This window comes from Neovison vison, chromosome 1 (genome assembly GCF_020171115.1).
Source record: "Neovison vison isolate M4711 chromosome 1, ASM_NN_V1, whole genome shotgun sequence".
Taxonomy (NCBI): domain Eukaryota; kingdom Metazoa; phylum Chordata; class Mammalia; order Carnivora; family Mustelidae; genus Neogale; species Neogale vison.
In genome coordinates, this window is record NC_058091.1 from 226,299,829 (window position 1) to 226,324,542 (window position 24,714).

The 24,714-nt window shown below is 39.9% G+C and overlaps 1 long non-coding RNA gene across 2 annotated transcripts in view; it reads right to left on the minus strand.

Moving 5' to 3' along the window:
• Window positions 1-24,714, minus strand: part of LOC122889209 — a 96,096-nt gene that overhangs the window by 40,169 nt on the left and 31,213 nt on the right. The window lies entirely within an intron of this gene.

Sequence of the window (24,714 nt, forward strand, 5' to 3'; positions counted from 1 at the left end):
TGGTATTTCCTGGGCAGAAATGTTATAAGGAGATGAGGAATGAGCCTCTCCAGTTAGAAAAGGAAGACCAGGGGCGCCTGGGTGGCTCAGTGGGTTAAAACCTCTGCCTTCGGCTCGGGTCATGATCTCGGGGTCCTGGGATCGAGCCCCGCATCGGGCTCTCTGCTCCGCCTAGAGCCTGCTTCCTCCTCTCTCTCCCTGCCTGCCTCTCTTGCCTACTTGTGATCTCTGTCAAATAAATAAATAAAATCTTTAAAAAAAAAAAAAAAAAAAGAAAAGGAAGACCAGCATGGGAAAGCCTATGTGAGAGCGGTAACAGGCAGAAAAACCAGGTCACAAAGGCTATGAAAGGGGATCCCCCCCTCCATCCTGCAAGACCCTAGAATGGGCCTCTAGGGCATAAACAAAGGCAGGAGACTCTCTACCTAAAACTTTTGCCAAAATAGAATGAAGGAGTCAATAGTTGTAGCCAAAATAATATTTCACTGCTTGTCAAAAAACAGGCAGGAAAAACTACACTGTCACCTCTTCTGGGAAAAGCAAAAATAAAGTTGTATTTCAACCTTAATTTTCCACCTTGTGGGCAAAAATAAAAGGAAAATTACTTCTGGGCAATACTGCACACATTATAGAATAATGAGCTGTCTTAGGCAGTTGAGCAAGAAGCAAAGCAACCAATGTGCTTCTCTCTAGGAAAGAATAATGCAGGAAGTTTTTTTTTTTTTTTTAAATAAAACTTAAGGGCACCTGGGTGGCTCAGTGGTTAAGCTGCTGCCTTCGGCTCAGGTCATGATCTCAGGGTCCTCGGATCGAGCCCCCAATCAGGCTCTCTACTCAGCAGGGAGCCTGCTTCCTCCTCTCTCTCTCTCTGCCTGCCTCTCTGCCTGCTTGTGATCTCTCTCTGTCAAATAAATAAATAAAATCTTAAAAAAAATAAATAAAACTTAAAAATACTGTATCAAAAAGGAGATGCAGGGGTCGCTGGGTGGCTCAGTGGGTTAAGCCTCTGCCTTCACCTCAGGTCATGATCTCAGGTTCCTGGAATTGAGCCCAGCATCAGGCTCTCTGCACAGCAGGAAGCCTGCTTCCCCCTCTCCCTCTGCCTGCCTCTCTGCCTACTTGTGATCTCTCTCCCTGTCAAATAAATAAATAGATAAAATCTTTAAAAAAACAAAACAAAAAAAAGGAGATGTAATAAGATACACCAAGGGCCATCTAAGAATGCCACATTTATCTATATTTAAAAAACACTGTGACACTTGGGAATAAACTGGAACTTTTAGCATTTGGGAGGCTGATATGTTTCATGTGTGGCTCCTTCACCGCTTCATGGTCCTCTCACCTTGGTGTTATTTCACATCAGTTTCCTTCCTCCTTCCTTCTCTCCTTCCTTTTATGTTTTGAATATTGATGCACTGGACAAAACAACAAATTTTTCTGTAAAACCAGCTATTAAGATGGTCCCAAACACAACCAGCTTGCAAGACTGACTTCTAATTGCACAGATATGGTCCCTCTATGTCTCTATGTTGGAAGAATTCTAAGATGGCCCCCAAGGTTCCTATCCTGTGGTGTATCTGTCCTGTATAATCCCCTTACCACTTGATGTGAGAGAACCTATAAATATAATGCCATTTATACACTACATTATGTTATAAGGCACAGGGATTTGTAGATGTAATTAAGACCCCTAATTAGTTGACTTTGAGTTAATCAACAGAGATTATCTTAGGTGGGCCTGACCTAATCAGCAGAGCCCTTAAAAGATATCAGAGAGATAGGAAGTCCAGGAGATTTCTCCTACTGGCCTTGAAAAAGCAGACAACTGTGACTGTGCTGTGAACTGCTTCTAGAAGATGCAGTATGGCAAAGAACATGAGTGTGACGGCTAGGAATTGAGAGTTGTCCCTGACCAACAGCCACCAAGAAGCTAGGGACTTTAGTCCAATAACCATGAGGAACTGAATTCACCCAACAACCAGTGAGACCGTAAGCCTGGGATGGCATTGAGCCCCTGCTGACACCTTGATTTCAGCCTGATAAGACCCAGAGCATAACACCCAGCTAACCCATACACTGCCTTCTGATCCATGGAAACTACTAGATAATAAATATAGATTGTCTTAAGCCACTAAATTAGCTGTAATTTTTCATGCAGCAATAGAAAATGAATAAATCTACCCTCGAACCTTAAAGTCTGATGACAGTATCTTTAATCTGAGGTTTTGAGGTGTGGTAAGGACTTATTAGGTAATGTGGGAAGAAGAGCTAATGAGCTCCTCCATCATCTGGAAAAAGGTAGCTCTCTTGTTTTTTTTTTGTTGTTTTTTTTTAAATTTATTTATTTTTTTCTTAGAGTGGGGAGTAGGGCAGTGGGAGAAGAAGGGAGAGAATCTTAAGCAGACTCTGCTGAGCACAGAGCCTGACTTGGGACTCCATCCATGACCCTGAGCTGATGACCTGGACTGAAAATCAAGAGTTCGTCACTTAAGTGACTGAGCCACCCAGGCACCCTATTCTGCTGTTTTACCTGAGGGGATGTGATAGTCATTCATGCTGGTGACCAAACGTTTCTAGCTCTCTCTTACTCTAGACCTATAATAGCTCTGTACTGTCTGTCCTCTCCAGTACAATCCTTGTTGGGTGGACTCCGAGCATCCTATTGGTCAGTGTGTATCACTTCTGAGCTAGGGCACTTGACCCATGCAGGACTCCCCAGAGCTGTCTTTCCCAGTGCCCCAGGGCACAGCAATGTTCCTGATAGCCTCGGTCCTAAAGTGAGGTTATGTGGGGCAGAGCCTATCCTGCTGACCAATAATCTCACCTCTAGAGTAAAAAATAAACCACTTCAGCTTTACAGTTGTGTGTTACTGCAATGTAATGTAGCCTATGCTAACTAAATGCGGGAGTTACTGAACTATATCCCCAAAAGGAACAGCCAGAGACACAGACATGAGAAGGTAAGAGTTAGGACACACATCTTAAAATGTGTTCATATACCTAAATTATTTCCACTGCTCATTGTGAAACAAATGAACCAAAAAACCCAAACCAAAACAGAACAGCTTCGGTTAGGTTAACCTTAAAGATAAAACTCAGTTAATTTGGGGGCACCTGGGTGACTCAGTGGGTTAAGCCTCTGCCTTCGGCTTAGGTCATGATCTTAGGGTCCTGGGATCGAGCCCCACATTGGGCTCTCTGCTCAGCAGGGAGCCCGATTCCCATTCTCTCTCTTCCTGCCTCTCTGCCTACTTGTGATCTGTCAAATAAATAAATAAAATGTTAAAAATGTTAAGTGTTTAAAAAAAAAAAAACCTCAGTTATTTTGCCAGCCAAGTGACAAAGAATTGTCATTTGGGACATGCAAGCCTTGTCAAAACCACAGGCAACTCAAGAGAACAAAGGAGAGGAACACTCTTTTATAGAAGAAAGGGAGGAGCTTGGGGGGGGTAGTTCTTACAAACAAAAAGTCCGTTGGAGTAAATTAGGATTTTGAAGTGTAGTGGTTTTTCACCTGCCTAGTTGTAGCAGTTTCTCTTTGGATGGGCTGATGTCAGGCAAGGAGAAAACCTTTCCTCTATAGGCTAGGAAAGAAGTACTCATTGGGTCTCGGAGGGTGCTGCCCTTCCTGTTAGTTCTGCATTTGGTAAGGACAGGTAGGCATGAGAGCTCCCCCTTCTGGCCTCCTCACTCCATTTTAATGAGGTTTCCCTTTCATAGTAGGCGCAAATAGAAGAAAAAACAGGAGACACTAATCGTTACTCAACAATGTTGATCCTTCTCGAGGATCTGTTAACATCTGAGAGTATCAGAACCAATGGAGTGGCTGGCTTTTCACTCCAGGGTAAAAAGTTAGGGGAGCTCTTCCTGCACAACTCTTCTTAGGACAAATGTCATCAGCAGTCTTTGGGAGTTCTATGTTCCCTTAATTTTGAGAACTTAGGGGGCAGAGCCTTCATGTCTTGCAGTGCAAGACGGTCAAAGATAATTTAGAAGGAGTGTGTCTGTCCAACAAAAACAAACAAGCAACATAAAGTTCTGATGAAAAAAAACCAGTGCCATTGTAGGAGAAAAAAGGAGATGAGCAGTAAAATCCTGTTTTTAAGAGGGTGAGAAACAGCATCAGATTAAATAGGAAGATGTGTGTTAAATAATCAGTTTGATCAGTTTTAAGGTCCTTGTGAAAACAGTTTGGATGATTCCTGTGACAAATACTAAACCTAAATCTTAGAGATTCTGGTAAAATGTTCTTTGGGAAATTAGAAATTCCATTCTAGCAGATTTGGATTTTGAAGATAAAAATACCACCGGCTCTGTGAGGAGTGGGATACTTAAAGCAGGAATGAATAAATTAAGATAATCCTATGTATATCTTTGTTAGAGTGGCACCGATAATGTATAGGCCAGGAAATGGATTGAAGAGTGAAAGCGATCTCCTGACCCAACACCAAGTGCCTCTTGACCAATGATTATAGAAGTGACTAGGTGATACTTCTCAGAGAGTGGAATTTCATCAAAACCCTACATCACCAAGAACTACAGTGGACACTATTGCTTGTGCAACATTTTTCAATTTGAATATATTAGCTGTGTCTGCATAGTAAGAGAAAATGCAATACTGCAGCAATAATTTGGTGATCAGGGCCATAAGGGCTTATATTTACAATGAAAACATAAAGTAACTGTGACAAAACAGGTTGTTGAACTGAATCATGTAAGAGAATTGCTTCAGTTCCCTATCCCACCTTTTTCATATACATGTAGTCATAGCCTTTGGGAGAGATACGGATATTGTGGGTTCTTAGTTGTTGGACTTGTACGCCATGGGACACATTCCTAGTGATAGCCCAAAAGCTATTCTAGCTGCAAAATACTTGCCTGCTAGTCATATGCTCTTCTCACTCCAAAGCTAGCTGATATTACCAGCATATGGCTTCCATAGGCAAGCTGGTTGCTATATTTTTCAGGTTCTATCTATATTTCCCTGGACCTGTGCAATGAAGTCATCTGGATGAGGAGAACAAAATGCAGCATTCTTTAAAGAAATGTCATTCTGCTCTCACACATTCTCATCTCACAACAGAGAGAGGCAACAATTTATGGTACATTTAAATATAAATCAATACATCAGATTAAACCAACGAATGATCTTATCGCCAAAGTGATGTGAAAATAGGCACATGATGACTTTTCATGTTCCACTTGAAATTGTAAAAAGTTGGCACAGAAGAGGTAGTTTGGGTCCTTCAAAAGAATCACTTCCTTCTAGAACCAGAATCCTCCCCTGGTTTCTCAGCTTTTCTTCTAAATAGAAATGCTGACACTTTATTAGTTAATCAATAAGACATGATACAGAGTATGGTTATCATAAAATAATCATACCCTGGAGCATTCTGAGGCATGAGCCACTTGCCTCTAATCAGATTGGGTTGAGATTACCTCTGGATAACCACACTCTGGGGAACTGTCTCATTTCTATTATAAGTACATTTTATAATAGGGAAAAATGTACATTTCTGTGGGGGGAAAATGAAGTTGGCAGCTTCTACCTAGCAATCATTTCAGTTGAGCCGAGAAACATTCCTCTTTAGAACCGAGTCAAACTATGCTTCGTCTATTCAGGCAATGTCAGAGAAAACAGGCAGCTCACATGCAGTGTGGGTAATGCAATACAATGGAAACTGTATTTTACTTTGGCATTGCAAACTTCAAATTATATGCAAACATTAAAAAGGGCATTCGAAACTTGGCATGCATGTTTATAAATGGCACTTTTTGAATCTGGAGTGGGTTTAGGTGTCTAGGTTACAATAACAGATGATCTCCAATGTAAAAATGGAACAAAGCCTTTCTTTAACTTCCTACGGAGAAAGATGTTCATTTCTGCTTCAATTATAATCCCAGGCACACTGGAGATTCCGTTAAGAGCAATTTCCCTCTATTTCTCCTTATCCCGACCAGTCAAAATTTTTAATCAAATTATATACATTGTAAAGTTAAAGACAGAAAAACCCAGTGAGTCATGAAATACACTTTATAACAGTGTTATAGCACTTACCCTATTGGTTTAGAAGGATGGGGGCGCGTGGGTGGCTCAGTGGGTTAAGCCGCTGCCTTCAGCTCGGGTCATGATCTCAGGGTCCTGGGGATCGAGTCCCGCATCGGGCTCTCTGCTCAGCAGGGAGCCTGCTTCCCTCTCTCTCTCTCTCTCTGCCTGCCTCTCTGCCTACTTGTGATCTCTCTCTGTCAAATAAATAAATAAAATCTTAAAAAAAAAAAAGGAAAAATCCATTTAAAATGCTAGATGAACACAGTGGGCTGCAGAGATGATTATAAACTCTTAGGGCTGTAGGTTTTAATCCCATTTTTCTATGAATAGTATTTAAATCCAGGAATTTTTTTTTTTAAAGATTTTATTTATTTGACACAGAGAGAGAGAGAGATCACAAGTAGGCAGAGAGGCAGGCAGAGAAGGGTGGGGGGGAAGAAGGCTCCCTGCTGAGCAGAGAGCCTGACACGGGACTCGATCCCAGGACCCTGGGATCATGACCTGAGCTGAAGGCAGAGGCTTTAACCCACTGAGCTACCCAGGAGCCCCTATATCCAGGAATTTTTAACATGGAACAAATAATAAAGAAAAAAAAAGATGAAAACACTTATGTGAATTGCTTGGTGATGGAAGTAAGACGGTGAGATACAAGTAAGTCCAACAATATTGCCATATTGATATAATCAAATGACACTGTGTTGGTCTTTTTTAGCTACACACCTCTCATAATAAAAACAAAAGTATTTCAGGTTGATCTTTTGAATGAAAGGAGACAGAATGGAACATAATCCTGAGACTCCATGAAGAGAAACTGCCTCATTTATGGATTTCCTACACTGGAATTAAATTTAGCTTTTATATGGCAATACTGCATTTGATTAATGAGACACCTCTTCAATACTGGTTATTTCAAGAGCCTCAGAATATCTATCTTGGGTCCAAAAATTGTTTAATGCTTCCTATTATTTCATTTCCTCAGAATTCTACTTGATTTCTGCAAAACAGCTAGGGCAAGTGGGCTCCTGACTTGAAAGAAATGAGGCCTGGCCAAAAAGAAACCAAGCAAGGGATTTTTACTCATCATTAAAAATTCAACTCACAGAACTAGATGGAAGAGTCTATTTTTAATTATTCAGAGAGCAGAAAGGCTCCCTACCTCCAATTTCCCCAAGTCAGTAGATTACTCATGTTTTCTCCTAAAAGTCTCATTTGTCTTGCCCAGGAGAGCCCCCCAACCAGCCTAAACGCAAACTGTGCTGTTAGCTCACACTCCAGAATGAAAGTCATCAGAGGTCAGTGTAGACAGAGCTAGACTAAACAGGCTCTGGTGGAAGCTCATTCTCTTGCAGGAGCAGTGACTCCTGGCCCAGCCCAGTCCTGACAGATGTGGGACACCTCAGAGGCCTCCACCTAACACTCCTCTTCCCCTGCTTCACCAGCCCCTGCTTCCTTAATTCCCTGCAGCCTCAACTCTGCCCACCACCACAGCATCACACCAGTTTTTTCTAAGGTCACTGCACAAATGAATGGCTTTACCAGTGTTCCCCTCCAGGGCTGTGACCTTCAACTCTATTAATCCCCCAGCTCTTGAAATTCCCTCCTGCTTATGTGAGAGTTCATAATGAGTTTTTCTCCTCTATTTTGTTGATCCTTCTCTACTTCTCTAGGTCCATTTCCTTCCCTAAATAGTAAACATATTCCCCAAACCTGCAGTGTCTTTGTCCCTTTGCTTTCCTCTCTATATAATAAACTTTCTTTCCTAATACCAAGTGTGTCCAACCCCAAGTCCAAATGACCTTTCACCCATCACTGGCTTCTTGTCTCCCACTATTACTCAAATGTGACAAAGACTGAGCTGACTTACCATGGTCTTCAGGATTTTAGAGTGGCTCCCTGTGATTTCTATCCCCTTGTATCTACAACTTTAGATCATCTTCTCCCATTCTGTGTGGGTAGAGCTTGTGATTTGCTTCTAGCCAACAATATGGCAAAGACAAATAAATTGAGCAGGTATAATTAAGGTCCCCAATCAGCTGACTTTGGGTTAACCAAAAAAGAAATTATCCTACCTCCTGGCCTAATCAGGTGAGACCTTCAAACAGGGTGTATCCCTTCCATGAAAGAAGAGAACTGAAGGAAGAATGACCCTCTTCTAGTGTCCCTGAAAAAACAAATGACCATGTTGTGAACTACTTGGGAAGAAGACAGCCTCTAGTTGCTGAGTGGTCCTATCATCACAAGGAATTAAATTCAACCAACAATTTGAAGAAGGTTGGAAGAGGACCCAAGCTCCAGAGGAGAACATCAGCTTTGGCTGAGTATTTCATTGCAGCATGTGGGACCCAAAGCAGAGGACCTAGTTAAACTGTGCCCAGACTCCTCACCCAATAGGTATCTTGTGCATTATTTTAATCCAATAAGTTATTTGTTCTGCAGCAACAGAAAATTCACAAACTTACCCTTCTAACTTCTTTATTAACGCCCTCTCAGGCTCAAAGCTTTAAAGTTACCTGTGACTCTTCTCCTTCATCAGATACCAATACTTGACATTTATTCTTAACCAGTATCTACTGAATTAAACTACATTCCTCTATTTTTTCTTTTCTTTTTTAATGATTTTTATTTATTTATTTGACAGACAGAGATCACAAGTAGGCAGAGAAGCAGGCAGAGAGAGAGAGAGAGGAGGAAGCAGGCTCCCTGCTGAGCAGAAAGCCCGATGCGGGGCTCGATCCCAGGACCCTGAGATCATGACCTGAGCCGAAGGCAGAGGCTTTAACCCACTGAGCCACCCAGGCGCCCTCCTCTATTTTTTCAAACTCCTTGTATCTTCAGCCAATATTTGCTGGACACAGTGGTGTCCACCTCTGGATATGCAATGAGGAATAAGAACAGGCATGGTTCCTGCCCCTATGCAAAGTAATGTTTAGTGGATAAAGTGAACATTGAACACATAATTGCAAGATGTTCTGAGAGACTTCTTTTTTTTTTTTTTAAAGATTTTATTTATCTATTTGACAGAGAAAGATTATAAGTAGGCAGAGAGGCAGGCAGAGAGAGAGAGAGGAGGAAGCAGGCTCCCTGCCGAGCAGAGAGCCCAACGTGGGACTTGATCCCAGGACCCTGAGATCATGACCCGAGCCGAAGGCAGCGGCTTAACCCACTGAGCCACCCAGGTGCCCCTGTTCTGAGAGACTTCTGTAGGGGACTCTAATCTAGTTTGGTTTGGGGAGGAAGCAGAGAAGGCCTTATTACCTCAAGTCTGATAATGGTATCAGCCTTTTAGTCTGTCTCTCTGCTTCTCACTCTTCCAGGCAGTACACCCAGTGTTACTGGGTTCGCCTTTCTCAAAGGTACTTAAAACCAAATGGCCTCAGTTGGAGGACTTTCCATGGCTTCCTATCACCTTATAAATAGAGAAAGCACAATATTAAGGTTGTAGCAAATGTCAATTATTCCTTATCTAACAAGAACCCAGAGAGGTTTAAAGACTTGACGGAAGCCACAGGAGTGGTAGAAATAGGACTGAATTCCCTGAGAGCTAACCCTGCTTCAGATTTTCTTTTTACACTGTTATTAACTCCTTTCATATTTTAAAAATCATCCAGTCATGAGTATGGCGCTTACAATGTTATAATCAGGTATAGTCCCTAAAGCCAAAGCACATTAACAGTTTGTGGTCTACAAGCTTGAAGCTAATCTAAGATATATTTGATTAGTATGGCTGGCTTCACGAGCTGAAGACTATAAAATAAGAGCAACTTCACATTTATTACCTAGATTATGATGACTCAGAGACCCCCACTTGTGAAAGAGGAACATAGCAGAAGTAATGAAGCTCCACACAGCTCCCTTTTACAGGCCATGCACCCACTACCCTAGTTTGAATTTTAATAAGACACAGCTTCCTTTTTCTCCAAAGAATTGCCCACAGGAGCCTCTTCATTTGGAAGTCTATTCTAAACCTCTACTGCGGGGCCAAACGTCAGCCAGTAATTGGCTGATACAAAATTATGGAAGACCAAGTCCTTTTGCCTCGGGGACCAATCGTGAGATGCAATCTACCCTCCAGAGCTTTTGTGTGAGGTCTGATTGAAGCTAACCTCCACCTAAGACTTCATTTTTGGATAGGTGTCTTCCTCTTGCCCCATCTTGCTTATCTCATGCCCTTCTCTTGACAACAGTTCTCAAATGAATCACTTGAATAAGAATGTCCATCTCAGGCTCTCCTTTTTAGGCCACTTATTCTCAAACCATGAACGTACTTGAAGCATCCCTCATTTGTTTCCATCAGCCACCAAACGGAGACTCATCTATGTCTACTACTCAAACTGGCATGGCAGTCTCCTGCGGGTCCCCCAGCTTCTCCTCTTCCATATAGATGTATGGAACAGATGTATATATCATCACTGCTCAGGAATCTGGCTGAATGAACGCCACCACGGTCTTTGCAGAAGGCTCACACTCTGAGAAAAATGATGTCCAGGCCAAGGATGCAGCTTTTGGATGTTCCTCTAATTGCCAGCCCTCAACATGCCACAGTTGACCTGACTTCCATGCTAGCTGGCAAAATGGCCTCCAACTTCACTTTCTGCACATTGGGACATGTAAGCCCCACAGCAGCTTGGCTGATGCCCAGAGTTGTAGGAGGTCTACTTTCTGACCTTTACTTCTCTAATCCTGAGGGACCAAAATGATGCTATGGGCAGGTAGCAAAGATACCATCATTATTCTACAATCTTCTTGAACCTATGCCCCAAACATTTATGTCCGTTCTGTCACAACTGAAAAAAAAAAACAAAAAACTTATCATGGGCATGAGTATATGGGGGAAGGAACTGCCTATATCAGCATCTTCTGGCACCCAGTTCAAAAAATTTTTTTTAATTGATTTTTATTTTAAGCCTGTATCAATGAAATCTCCTTCCTGAAGCCATTTTGGATAGAGTGCTTCCAAAAAGAATCAACCTGTTCTAAAGAAATTCTTTCTTTATACAAGTTACAAAAATGTGCTTAAATACACACAAGAAACTTTTGAAATATAATTCTTCTAGCTCCTACAAACCTTGTTTGGTTTTATGTATTTTTATTTTTATTTTTAAATTTTATTTATTTATTTGCCAGAGAGAACACAAGCAGGGGGAGTGGCAGGAAGAGGGAGAAGCAGCTCTCCACTGAGCAAGGAGCCTAATGTGGGACTCGATCCCAGGATCTTGGGATCATGACCTGAACTGAAGGCAGACACTTAACTGACTAAGCCACCCAGGGGTCCCTTTGTTTGGTTTTAAATAAGGAAATTCTAGAATGAAATCTAAGGCGTCTTCTACTTCACTTTCATAGAGGTTTAATATTTATGATATTGTCTCTAATACTTTATTACAAACATTTTCAAGCATACAGCAAAGCTGAAGGAATTTTACAGTAAACATATCTATACCCAACATTTGGATTCTATCACTAATTTTTTTCTATACTCACTTCATAATGCATATAAACATCTATCCACTTTTCTATCCATCCAACAATCTGTAATGGCATTGAAATAATTTTTCTAAGACATTTTACACTTTGATTTAAAACAAATTCTAAATGAAAAATTCTATTAACTATTATCTCTTCAAAAAAATTATGAGGGGTAATCTGTTATGGTCTTACGAGGCTATACTTGAATGATCTAGTCAAGGAATCTTAAATTATCTTAACAAGCTCTAGCTCTGAGTGAATATTGTTTTACTTATTTTAGAATTTATTTTTTAAAAAGATTTTATTTATTTATTTGACAGACAGAGATCACAAGACTGCCTTTGCCTGAGCCAAAGGCAGACGTTTTAACCCACTGAGCCATCCAGGCTCCCCGAAATTATTTATTTTTAAGCATACCCCCAACATGGGGCTTGAACTCACAACCCCAAGATCAAGAGTAGCACGTTCTACCAAATGAGCCAGCAAGGCAAGCCAAGGGAGTGAAGATCATTTTGAAGCCATTGGTAAATTAGTTACCATATAAATCACATGGAAAGTTGAGCAGACTGCCAGGTAAGGGTTTAAGTAATAATTTTCTAAAGCCCTGGTCTGTTCAGCTATCAATGTAGGAAGCTGTTTATATTTAATCAGTAGGCACATGTGTCTATTCATTGACACTTATGTATGAAGTCTGAAACAGAACTTCACTTACAATATTAATGCACTAACGGAAACATATATTTTAACACAGCAATTTACAAAGAACTCAGTGCTTCTCTAACATTTACATGTATATGATCTAATCACCCCAAAAGTGTTAAATTAGGAACAATATATTCCATTCCATGATGTCATTTGTGATAGGGCTCCAAGAAAAGAGACACAGAAGTGTGCTTTAGAAGAAAGCAGACGTGCATTATGTTTCACTCTCATAAAAATAAAATTTGATCATCTTGGCACTCCCAAAGCAGTTTTATCATTTACAATAGAATAGCCATAGAGCTGATTCAAAGAGAGATTTGGCTGGTTTATTTTCATCTTAAAATTACTAGTTTCTTGAGAATGCTATAGGCAGATAGTGTGGTAGTAGAAACCAAATCCCTAACCAAAAAAATGAGCAAGTTGATAGTAAAACTCAGAAGCTATAGACTGCATTTACAACCAAACTTGGTGACAGAGTATCATCTCTTTAAAACCCCAAACATAAGTGGGTGGGGGCAAATCACCAGCAACCACAAGATCTGCCTAGTATCCGCATCTGTGCAAGGGGAAGCACAGATAAGCCATAGGACGTCTGCCAGATAGGAGAACAGAAAATAGCAAAATTGCCTTCAGGAATTCATTGAAAGCACAGCAGGCCAACTACAAAATAGCAGCTAAGAGTGGCAGGATTTTACCTATAACCATAGGGTGTGAATGCCAAGTACACAACAGCATCTGAAGGGGTTAGAGTCTACGAACTTTTGAAAATGATCACCCAGAATTATCTTCCATGCCAGAGCCCCACACTGTAGCAAAATGGTGGTTCCTGGAATCGCACTTGAGAAGGATATGGATGACAGAGACCATAAAAAGAGATGGTCCAGATACAAGTGGGAGAGGGCAAGGAAACCAGGAAATTTAAGGACATAAGCCCTCATATTTTGTTAATATTTTACGAAAGTTATATGAACCAGGCCTCCTTCTTCTTAAAATCTAGGAAAGCTAATCTCATTGAAAATAAGCATCATGGGGATGCCTGGATGGCTCTGATGGTTAAGTATCAGGTCATGACCATAAGCTCAGGTCATGATTCCAGGGTCCTGGGATTGAGTCCCACATTGGGCTCCCTGCTCAGTGGGGAGTCTGCTTCTCCCTCTGCCTGTCACTCCCTCTGCTTGTGCTCTTTCTCTCCCTCTCTCTCTAACCGATAAATAAATAAAATCTTTTAAAAAAGAAAAGAAGCAACATGAAAGTATTGAGAGGCAGGGTGGAGGGCTGTGGGTGGTAGGGATGGAAAAAAATGAAACAAGATGGGATGGGGAGGGAGACAAACCATAAGAGACTCTTAATCTCACAAAACAAACTGAGGGTTGCTAGAGGTGGGGAGGTAGGGATAGGGTGGTTGGGTTATGGACATTGGAGAGGATATGTGCTATGATGTGTGCTGTGAAATGTGTAAGCCTGATGATTCACAAACCTGTACTCCTAGGGCAAATAATACATTATATGTTAATAAAAATAATAATAATTTTAAAAACAGAATAAGGAGCACAATAACACTCCTACAGTCAATGAGAGCATGCCAGAAAGAGATGTCCATAAAACACATAGACTTTAATCTGCTATTTCAAAATGATCTAAAGAAGCATTTAAAAAGTAAGAGATAAAAGAAGAGCATAAATCAAAATTAGAAAATGAGATGACAGAATTCAAGAAAGAATTAGAAATAAAAGGAGAAAATCATTTTAGACATGAAGGCCAAACTTGGAGTATAAGAAAGAAAAACAGGAAAAAAAAAATGCCTTAAGAAAAATATTTACTTTTTTTTTGAGTAAAAAGAGAAAGAGATAAAAGAGTATTTGAAAAAAAGTGACAAATATTGAAAACAATCAAAGATTATATGAATAACAGAAGTCTTTAAAGAAGAAAAGTAGACAAAATAACAAATACTAAAAACTAATTTAAGAAAATTCCTAAAATAAATATTTAAAGCTACATTGAAGTGGCACCTGGGTGGCTCAGTGGGTTAAGCCTCTGCCTTCGGCTCAGGTCATGATCTCAGGGTCCTGGGATCAAGCCCCGCATCAGGCTCTCTGCTCAGCAGGGAGCCTGCTTCCCTTCCTCTCTCTGCCTACTTGTGATCTCAGTCTGTCAAATAAATAAATACAATCTTTAAAAAAAAAAAAGCTACATTAAAATTTTTTTTTTTTTACTTATTTATTTGACAGAAAGAGAGCACAAGCGGAGGGAGGAGGAGAGGGATGTGGGAGAAGCAGACTCCCCACTAAGTAGGGAGTCTGACTGTGGGGCTTGATCCTAGGACTCTCAGATCATGACCCAAGCTGCAGGCTGCCGCCCAACCAGGAAAGCCACCCAGGAGCCCCTAATGTAGCTCAATGGATTTTAAATAAAAACTTATTTAGGAATCCAGCCCAAAAGGAAAAGAAAATTACACTACAGTCAGACATTTTGACACCAGTGCTTAACAGCAGGAGAAAATCAAGTAGCGTATTTAGACACTCAAGAAAATACGCGTCAGGACGCCTGGGTGGCTCAGTTGGTTAGGCAACTGCCTTCAGCTCATGTCATGATCCCGGCGTCCTGGGATCGAGTCCCACATGGGGCTCCTTGCTTGGCAGGGAGCCTGCTTCTCCCTCTGCCTCTGCTTGCCACTCTGTCTGCCTGTGCTTGCTCTCGCTCCTCTCTCTGACAAATAAATAAATAAAATCTTAAAAAAAAAATGCGAGTCACAAATATACATTGATCAAAACCTATCTTCAGGTACAAAGGGCACAAAGTGTTAAGGGTACAGGAGAACTCAAGGAATGTTGTTCCCATAGAGTGCCTCTTCAGGAATCTACTAGAGTAAGCTTCACACTACAGAAATTACTCTGACATAGCTATAGAGACTGATAGCATTAAATATATAATTACACATAGAACTGAATACAGGTTAAAAAGTATATAACAGTTATATCCTCCTACAACTGTAAAGTGTAAGCATAAAAAAATGGGGATACTACATATGCCAAAAAAATTTTTGTAACTGCTTCTAGTAATCATAATTTTTGGAGGTATTATTAGTAATATTAGTATTAGTGATGTCAACATTATTAGCCTTGTTCCTCTGAGACTGTTGCATGGGCATCTGGGATAAAACAAAGGAATTATTATGGGATATTCTAATTCTATTAACTCTTATGTCCTTGAGAAGCAAAATTCATGATGTGGAAGAAAGGAGATACAGATAAAACATACAACATAGGGGTGCCTGGGTGGCTCAGTGGGTTAAGCCTCAGCCTTCGGCTCAGGTCCTGATCCCAGGGTCCTGGGATCGAGCCCTGCATTGGGCTCTCTGCTCAGTGGGGAGCCTGCTTGCCCCTCTCTCTCTGCCTACTTGTGATCTCTCTCTGTCAAATAAATAAATAAAATCTTAAAATAAAATACAACATAAAGGAGATACAGATAAAACATAAAACCCTTATAGTCATGAATACGAATTGACCATAGCAGTATAAAAGTAGTATCTCAAGAGATATTTTATGATTAAATAAAATCTTTAAAATATATATACACACATATAATATATATATATATACACACACACACACTTTTTAAAAGATTTTAAAGATTTTATTTGACAGAGAGACGCAGCGTAAGAGCGAAAAAGCAAGGGTAGTTGGAGAGGGAGAAGCAGGCTTCCTGCTGAGCAGGGAGTCTGGGAGATGCGAGATGCGAGATGAGATGAGGGGCTCGCTTAATGCCTGGGCCACCCAGGCGTACCAATAAATACATTTTTTCTAGCTCCCCAGAAAAGCCTAGAAACAATGACCAATCCCCCAGACTGTGGTCTTGATACATCACTTCCTATTGAGGGAAACCAGAGCTTCTTGGAAAAATGACTAATGTCAACTGTGATACTGTGATTTATAATAAGAAATATATATTTGGTCTTTGTCCCTGTTTTCCAGCACAGAGCTTCTAAAACCCTTGGAATTTCCTAAGTGATGAGAGATAAAGGTGTCTTTTGTTATGTTAATCAGGCAACGTTAAGAATGCTGCCCCGTCACCTAAAGATGGGGCTGGTTGCCAGGGGAACCAACTCAGTGCCTGGAGTGTTGAAATTCAGTTCCACTCCTCAACCTCCAGAGAGGGGAGAAGGGTTGGAGGTTGGATTAATTGCCAATGGCTAACAATTTCATTAATCATACCTAAGAAATTAAACCTTGAAAAAAAAAATCCAAAAGGACAAGGTTTGGAGAACTTCTGGGTCTGTGACACGTCGGAGAGTGGTGTGCTTGTAGACCATGGAAGCCCCCCGGACTTTGCTCATAGCTTGTCCTATGTGTATTTCTCCCTCTGGCTGTTGATTTCTATCCTTTAAGTATCTTTAGTAGTAAATTAGTAATCTATTAAGTAAATGGATTTTACTGAGCTCTGTGGGCTCTTCTTGCAAATTAAGTGAACCCGCAGAAATGGTGATAGGAACCTTTGATTTACAGCCATTTGGATCAGAGGCACAGGTAACAACCTGGGCTTGCAATTGGCATGCAAAGGGGCAGTCTTGTGGAATCTGCTGCTATCTCTGGGCAGCGTCAGAACTGAATTGAACCATAGGACACCTACGTAGTGTCCAGAGACTTGCTTGTTGGTATGGGGATACCCACCCTCACGCACCTTGCAAAGGGGTGATCAGAACACTCTACCAAGTATAGGGCAAGAAATGTTTAAGATGAACCTGGTAGGGGCGCCTAGGTGGCTCAGCGGGTTAAGCCTCTGCCTTTGGCTTAGGTCATGGTCGGTCTCAGGGTCCTGGGATGAGCCCACATCCTGCTCTCTGCTCAGCAGGGAGCCTGCTTCCCTTCCTCTCTCTGCCTACTTGTGATCTCTGTCTGTCAAATAAATAAATACAATCTTTAAAAAAAAAAAAAAAAAAAAGATGAACCTAGTACATCTTAATAATACCCAAGTAAGAAAGCTAACAAATCACTGGGGTCATGTCTAAAGGACTCAGGAGGCAACTTAAAGAGGCTTCTACTGCCCCCAAATGGGACACTCTGAGCTTCAATAAATATAAAAATTGCAGTGGTTCAAAACCCATCAAGTACATATAAACCCATCTGCTTATACTAATATAATTATCTCCTCCAGGGGATAATAGAACCAATTTGTTATCTTGAAAACTGATAAATTAATGAAAATCATTTACCTTGCTTTTCCTATATAAACTGTACTACTGAACTATCAAATAGTAGATAAAAAGAATCATTTCTTTAAAAAAAAAATTCCAGAGAATAAAATGAAAATGGCTAAAGTAAGATATCACCAATTCATAACCCTATGAAATAACATATCTAGACGGCAATGTCATTATAAAAGAGAGACCAGAAAACCAGCTTAGTAATCTTAGTAATCTTAGTAATCTTACTAAAGGGATCTAACCTGAGTTTGATCAAGTGTCTGGATCCAGTTAGAAAAAGAACATGATAAATGGCACCATGAAAAATATCTAGACTGCTGAAACCACTCTAGGTCAAAATTGCCCAGGTCCTTCAAATTATGAGGAAGTACAAAAATATATTAAAAATTTCAGGCAAGTGAAAACAACAGAGTCTAAAAATGCACACTTGAGTGATAACATCATGAACACAGGAGGTTACTACAAAGTCAGAAGAGTGGTTACTTTTAGAGGGAAGGATGGGGACATGATAGGCTTCTAGGCTTCTGGGTCTGTTGATATCGATATGGATAATGATTACAAGGGTTTTAATGTTACAATAATTCCCTAAATGATGAGATGGAATGAGACAAGCAAATAATTAAATATACCAGTCTGGAGTTCTAGGGCTACATTTGGAAGTCAAATAGATGATATTACATTTATGGGGATGAATAAGGTCACCAGGAAAGTAGTTGGATTTTTAAAAGACCAGCAACTTTAGTACAGAGCCATGGGGAATGTCAGCATTAGGATGTGAAGCAGAGAGTCCATGAGAAAGTACATCAGAAAGATGGATGGGTACTTCATAAGTGTAGTGTCAGGAAGCGTGCAACTCCTTTACATGTTCTCAGCACCAATGTTTACTCCAGTCAATGACAAATCCCATGAAAGTTTTTTTTTTTTTTTTTTTTTTTTTTAAGATTTATTTGTTTTTTTCAGGAAGAGGGAGAGAGAGAAAGAGCACGGGGCAGAGGCGGGGTCGGGGGAAAAGGGGCAGAGGGAGAGAAAATCTTAAGCAGACTCCATGCTGAACAAGGAGCTAGATCTCACAACCCTGAGATCATTACCTGAGTCAAAACCAAGAGTCGGATGCTTAACCAACTACGCTACAAAGGCTGCCCCAACGAAGCCTTTAAAGGCTTCACATAGGTGCAACCAGACGCGTAGATCAGGTAGAAACCAGATACCTCCCTCCTGCTGCCTTGGAGCTTCTCTGGCCCATGGAGTGGGGAACCATTTGGCACTGAGTGAGGACTAGAAAGATAACACATGTGGGGGCCCATCCCTGAGCTGGAGGGGATGAGATCTGACAGACACGTTTCTTCTCTTAACCCCCAGCAGACAGTTCCAAGGCATATTTTATATGACTCTTCAAGGTCTTATAGATAAGGGTCTTCTGAATAAAGCACTGGCTTTTTTGTCACCCATAACCATGGCCAACAGCAGAATATAACCTTGCTGGCTTTCTCTCCTTGTCTGGGATCTATCATGAGAGCTCCCTGGAATCTTTCCCCCAAATAGACAAGTCTGCATAAAAGTCTTTGTCTCAGGCTCTGCTTTTGGGAGAACTAGTTTAATTTAAAGCGAAGATTCAGTTGTACTGAACACTGCCAAGAAATTAAGGGTACACAGCATGTGACAGATGGGATTCCTGGGAACCCTTACAAGAGCAGTTTTGGGGGAGTGATGGAGCAGAAGCTTGGTGAGGGGAGGCTGAAGACAACAGAAGATGTGGAAATGGAGACAGTAAATTATATAGATGCTTCCTCGAGGGTCCCAAACTGTGGACTCTGGACTCCTCAGCAGCACTCAACACAACTGACAACTCTCTATTTGAAATACATACCATTTGCTAGTTACTGGAGAGAAGAGAAATGGGCGGTAGCGAGAGTGATATGTAGGGTCAGGGAAAGGCTTTTGAAAACAGTAGACCATGGGGATGATGAGAATGTCCAGCAGAAAGGAAAAGAGGGGGGAAAACTGCAAATGACAGGAAGGAGGATCTTAAGTCCAAGTGTCACATTGGCCTCTGGTACCTTTCAATCAGGGAAGTAAAAGGAAAGACAGATTTGGAGGCAGAGAAGTTTGTTAGATAGTGAGGAAATAATGGAATTCATGTGTGGTTGCTCTAAGTGCTTCAATGAATTATACCGTCAGGTCAGAAGTTAAAGGAGAACAGCAAGGGGGTATAGCAATTTTGAGGAAAAAAGAGGAGTGAAATGATTTTGGCATCTAAAAACAGAGACATATTAGGCAAGTGATAGCTGAGCTGTACTGAGTGCCCGTTTATTTATTTCACTGGAAAGACTGCCAGCTCATTTCTATTCCATTTTGAGGGTAGTGGGCCCAGGGCTATACCCGGGTACTGTTTATTTCTAAAAAATTTTTTTGTTATACCAATGTGATGGAGTTGGAAAGAAGATTACAAGGAAGAAGACCAAGATAGAGATCCAGCTTCTCAAAACAAAAGTAAGGTGGAGGGTAAAGGGTGGTGGCCAATGGGAGTGAAGGCCAGTGGAAGGATGACTGCTTAAAGGAATGTGGTCCAGGGAGAACATTAATTTGGGTCACACAAACAGTACACTTTAGAATATTTTCTTCCAAACAATACATTATACAGAATGATCCTGCTTCCCCTATTTTCCCCTTAGAAAAATAAAAGTTGCATGAATTAATTACAGAGTTAGAGGTGAGATTTATTAAATAACTGCAGTCTTCCCAAACCATGAGCCCAAATAGGGAAGTTACTAAATACCAGGCTGAACAGTTACATCATTGTTTCCCTAGTTACCCAATGTGGAGGCAGAAATGAATAAGCTAGATATAAATGCAATATCTAATAGGGTGGGAGTGTTAAAACTTTTTATGGCTATGAGGTTGGTTAGCCTTGTAACTCAAAATGTGGTCATTCAAAACATGTAACCGAAAGATGTCATGGGGCTTGTCAACTCATTGCCTATGGCACTGGCAAAATATGTTCTATATTCATTTACTTTGGGGGGAAGCTAAATGTAGCTGGTTCTTTGGTGATACCTAAAATCCAGACTTAGGGTTTTACAGATATGTCAATACAAAAATAGATACTTTGTATTTTACACAGAGCTAGTAGATAACAAATATCTAGTACATGTCACAAGATTTAAAAATATGTATGCGCTTAGGATGCCTGGGTGGCTCAGTTGGTTAAGCATCTGCCTTTGGCTCAGGTCAGGATCCCAGTTGGTTAAGCATCTGCCTTTGGCTCAGGTCAGGATCCCAGAGTCAAGGGATCCAGTCCTGCATCAGGCTCCTTGCTCAGTGTGGAGCCTGCTTCTCTCTCTCCCTCTGACTCTCCCCCTGCTCATGCTCTCTCTTTCTAACAACAACAACAACAAAAAAGTATGTGCTTATTTATATAATATGCACAATTCATTCCTTTTCTTTAAATGATATCTACTCACGGAGACACTGAAAAGCAGAAACAATCCCCTTAACATCTCGATATAAAACTCAATGTCACTTTTGTGCTTATCATACCATCTAACAATCAAACAGTTCTTTTTTCTTTTCTTTTTTTTTTTTTAAGGTGATGTCTTTGATAATCAAGTGCCTTAATTCTTTTTTGGAGCAACCCTAACAGGTGAGCTAGAATGATTATTCCCATTTTAGAGTTGGCAAAACTAAAGTATAGAAAGGTTGAAGTTTTGTTGCAAACTCAATTTGTACTACTTGTTATAATTACTTTTTTTGTTTGTTTGTTATAATTACTTTTGTTTCAGATTGCACATATGATCAGTGGCCCAAGAAGGATTCTGAATTGTGCTGTGTGTCCTCCTCACCTCTAGGATCTGGAAAGCTGTATTTCAGTGCCAAGATTGATACATTAGTAACTAGAAGACAAAACACACTGACTATGACTAACAGACACAGAACCAAGAATTCAGCCTAGGCAGCTAATAAACATGCCTGAACAAAAGTACATTTCCATCAGAAGTGTAGAACAGGACTTTTATTTTTTATTTATTTATTTATTTATTTTTGCAGTTTTGTAGAAATCCTCATTTTTCACAGTGTTCAATAATGTCACATCATTTGGCCAATAATTTTTCTAGTTTTTGGTTTATCAAATAGTATCTTTTCACTTATTTTTATGGAGTTTTCCTTATTTATTTATTTATTGGAGCTTTATCTTTTAATCAAGACAATAAGTAAACTGTCTTTTTAACTCCCAATTTCCAAATAAAAGTTTAACCTCTTTTCAGAATTTTAGGGCTATGCAAATATAGCCATCAACCCAATAAAAAACAATCCTTGCAGAAGAACAGCACACACTTTAGAGGTTTTACTTTTTTTTCTCTCTCCCCTCTTCTCTCTCTTTCCTTATTTTTTTCCTTTCAAAATTAAAAGCAGGCACAGTATGCCTTTACCATGTGGAAAAGGGCAAAGGGACTGGATGAAAGCCAACTAGTTGAAATAATAAATCAACTGATACGGTAAGTTTTAGGCAAAATATCTTCAGGTATTCCATTACTTTCTAATATATGTTTCTTCTACTTCTAATTAGCTCTGATAACTTTCTTAAATTTTAATTTTACTAAAGTTACAGATTTTATTAACAGTTTATAGAGTCAAACAGCTCTAAAAACCTTGTTATAGGTATCAACTTGATTTCTGACTCCCAACCCACCACCACACCTCCAGTCAACCATTTTCAACTCTTGCAGCACACTGTTATTTACTTTCTCAGTTCCAAATAATATGATCATTTTGTGACTTTTCCATTTTAGTCATTATGTATTTATTTCTCAACATAGAAGAGGAAGATTTAATTATCTTTTATTTCCCTCTCCTCCACACAAATACACTTCTTAAAAAAAAGAAGAAAATGTTTTATTTATTTATTTTAGATAGAGAGGGAGAGCACAAGCGAAGGGAGGGGCAGAGGGAGAGAGAAAAATTCCAAGCAGACACCTCCCTGGGTGCAGAGCCTGATGCAGGGCTTGATCCCACAACCCTGAGATCATGACCTGAGCCAAAATCAAGAGTCAAACACTCAACCACCTGAGCCACCCAGGTTAACTCAAACACATAAGCACCCCTCAAATACACACTTTGAATCCCCAAGTTTAGCCCATCATAATTTGTTAGATCACTATTCAGTGCTTAAATTTTTGCCACATGAATATACTATGATTGTATTTCCTTTCATACATAATTTTCTTTGTTTTTATTAAACATGAGGTACACAGAATAGGATTAATTGTAATTCATGCATGACACATGCTTCACTGGACTATGCATGGCCCTTTTTTATTTATTCAATTAGCTCTTCTTAATAATGGGATTAGCTCCCTTGAACTGATACCTGAAACAAAAGCTAGAGGCACTAGAAGAAGCCGTATCGAACAATGTTCTCCTTATCTACAACCAATCCATCTTTCAGTCTTCCCTTGTCTGAATGAACCATAGTCCTGAATTTTGTGTTGGTCATTTCCTTATTTTCACTTTTATATAACTTTGTTGCATCTACATATATTTCTGCATATAGGAATACACAGAGATAATAAATAAAAGCATCTTTTGGGAGTTCACTTTAGAGGTCAACTCTGCAATTTGGACCAATTCTTTCACTAAATAAGTTGAAGTGCTAAAGAAAAAAATGCATATATATATTTAATCTGCTTGAAATTATCAGAGAGATAACAAAACAGTAAGGAATTGTGAGTTCACATTCAGGGAGAAGAAACCCTTAGAGGTGAGGCAGCAATTTGAGGCTGTCTTCCTCTTAGTCATCTGCTGATTTTGGAAGAGGATGACAAAGCTGCTGGTAAACAACTAAGTCCAACAGGACAAAATTGGAGTTCAGTGTTAACCAAGGAGGAGGATGTAACTCCCAGGTTTTAGACTGAGAACATTAAAACCTAAACCCAAGGGGTAAAGAGTGGGCTGAAAATAGATTAGAGATTAAAGAGATCTCTTAAAGAGATGGAAGCTCAGTTGAAATTTTCTCAATCCTGTAAGGGATTAAGGTGATCTAATATTGCTGATGCCCTTACAAGTTTTCTAGAAACAAACTCACATCTTCACTGGAGAAAAACGACGTACTCTTAGACCTCAAAGTATCTGTACAAGTTTTCATTTAAAGTGGCGGGCATTCAAAGATAAACAAGTATATGACAGCATAATGAAAAACCAAGAAAAACATCAGAGAGGATCAAGATAAGGGAGTTACCACATATAAGTTTAAAAAAATTATGCTTAATATGTTCAAAGAAATAAAGGAAGATGGAAAACTCTGGTAAACAAATGAAGCTATCAGAAAGAATAAAAAATATTCTTAAACTTAATATTCTTAATATTCTTTTAAACTTAAAAACAATAATATTAAGATCTCAGTGAACAGATCTAAAAATAGATTAAACAAAGCTGAAAATGGAATTAGTGAATTGGAAGAAAACTCAAATAAAAACATCCTAAATGAGGGATGCCTGGGTGGCTCAGTTGGTTAAGCCTCTGCCTTAAGCTCAGGTCATGATCCCAGAGTCCTAGGATCGAGTCCCACATCGGGCTCCTTGCTCGGCAGGGAGCCTGCTTCTCCCTCTGCATCTGCCTGCCTCTTTGTCTGCCTGTGCTCGCTCACTCTCACTCTCTCTCCCTCTGTCACTGACAAATAAATAAATAAAATCTTTAAAAAAAAAAAATCCTAAATGAAACAAGGGGAAAAAATGAATACTTTGTTCTGCTCTTTCTTGTTGATTTCTTTCTGTAAGAAATATAGAGGACACAACAGGGGAGAAAATTGGACAGCAATAATATATGAATAGATAATTATTTACATTTTTCTAAAAATGAAGTATACCAAGTCTCAACTCCCCTCCCGTACATACACCCAGACACGTCACAGTATAACTAGTAAAAACACCAAGAACAAAGAGAAAGAGAAAAATGAAAAAATGACTTGAAAGAAATATCCTGTAAAGCAGGAGCAATGGAAGCTAGAAGACAACAAAACAATACTTTGAAAGTGCAAAAAGAAAATAAATCCCAAACTACAGGGCACCTGGGTGGCTCAGTGAGTTAAAGCCTCTGCCTTCAGCTCAGGTCATGATCCCAGGGTCCTGGGATTGAGCCCCGCATCCGGCTCTCTGTTCAGCAGGGAGCCTGCTTCCCCCCAACTTGTGATCTGTCTGTCAAATAAATAAATAAAATCTAAAAAAAAAAAAAAGAAAGAAAAAAGAAATCCCAAACTAGAATTTTATTCCCAGAAAATGTAAATATCAAAAAAGAAAAATAAATATAT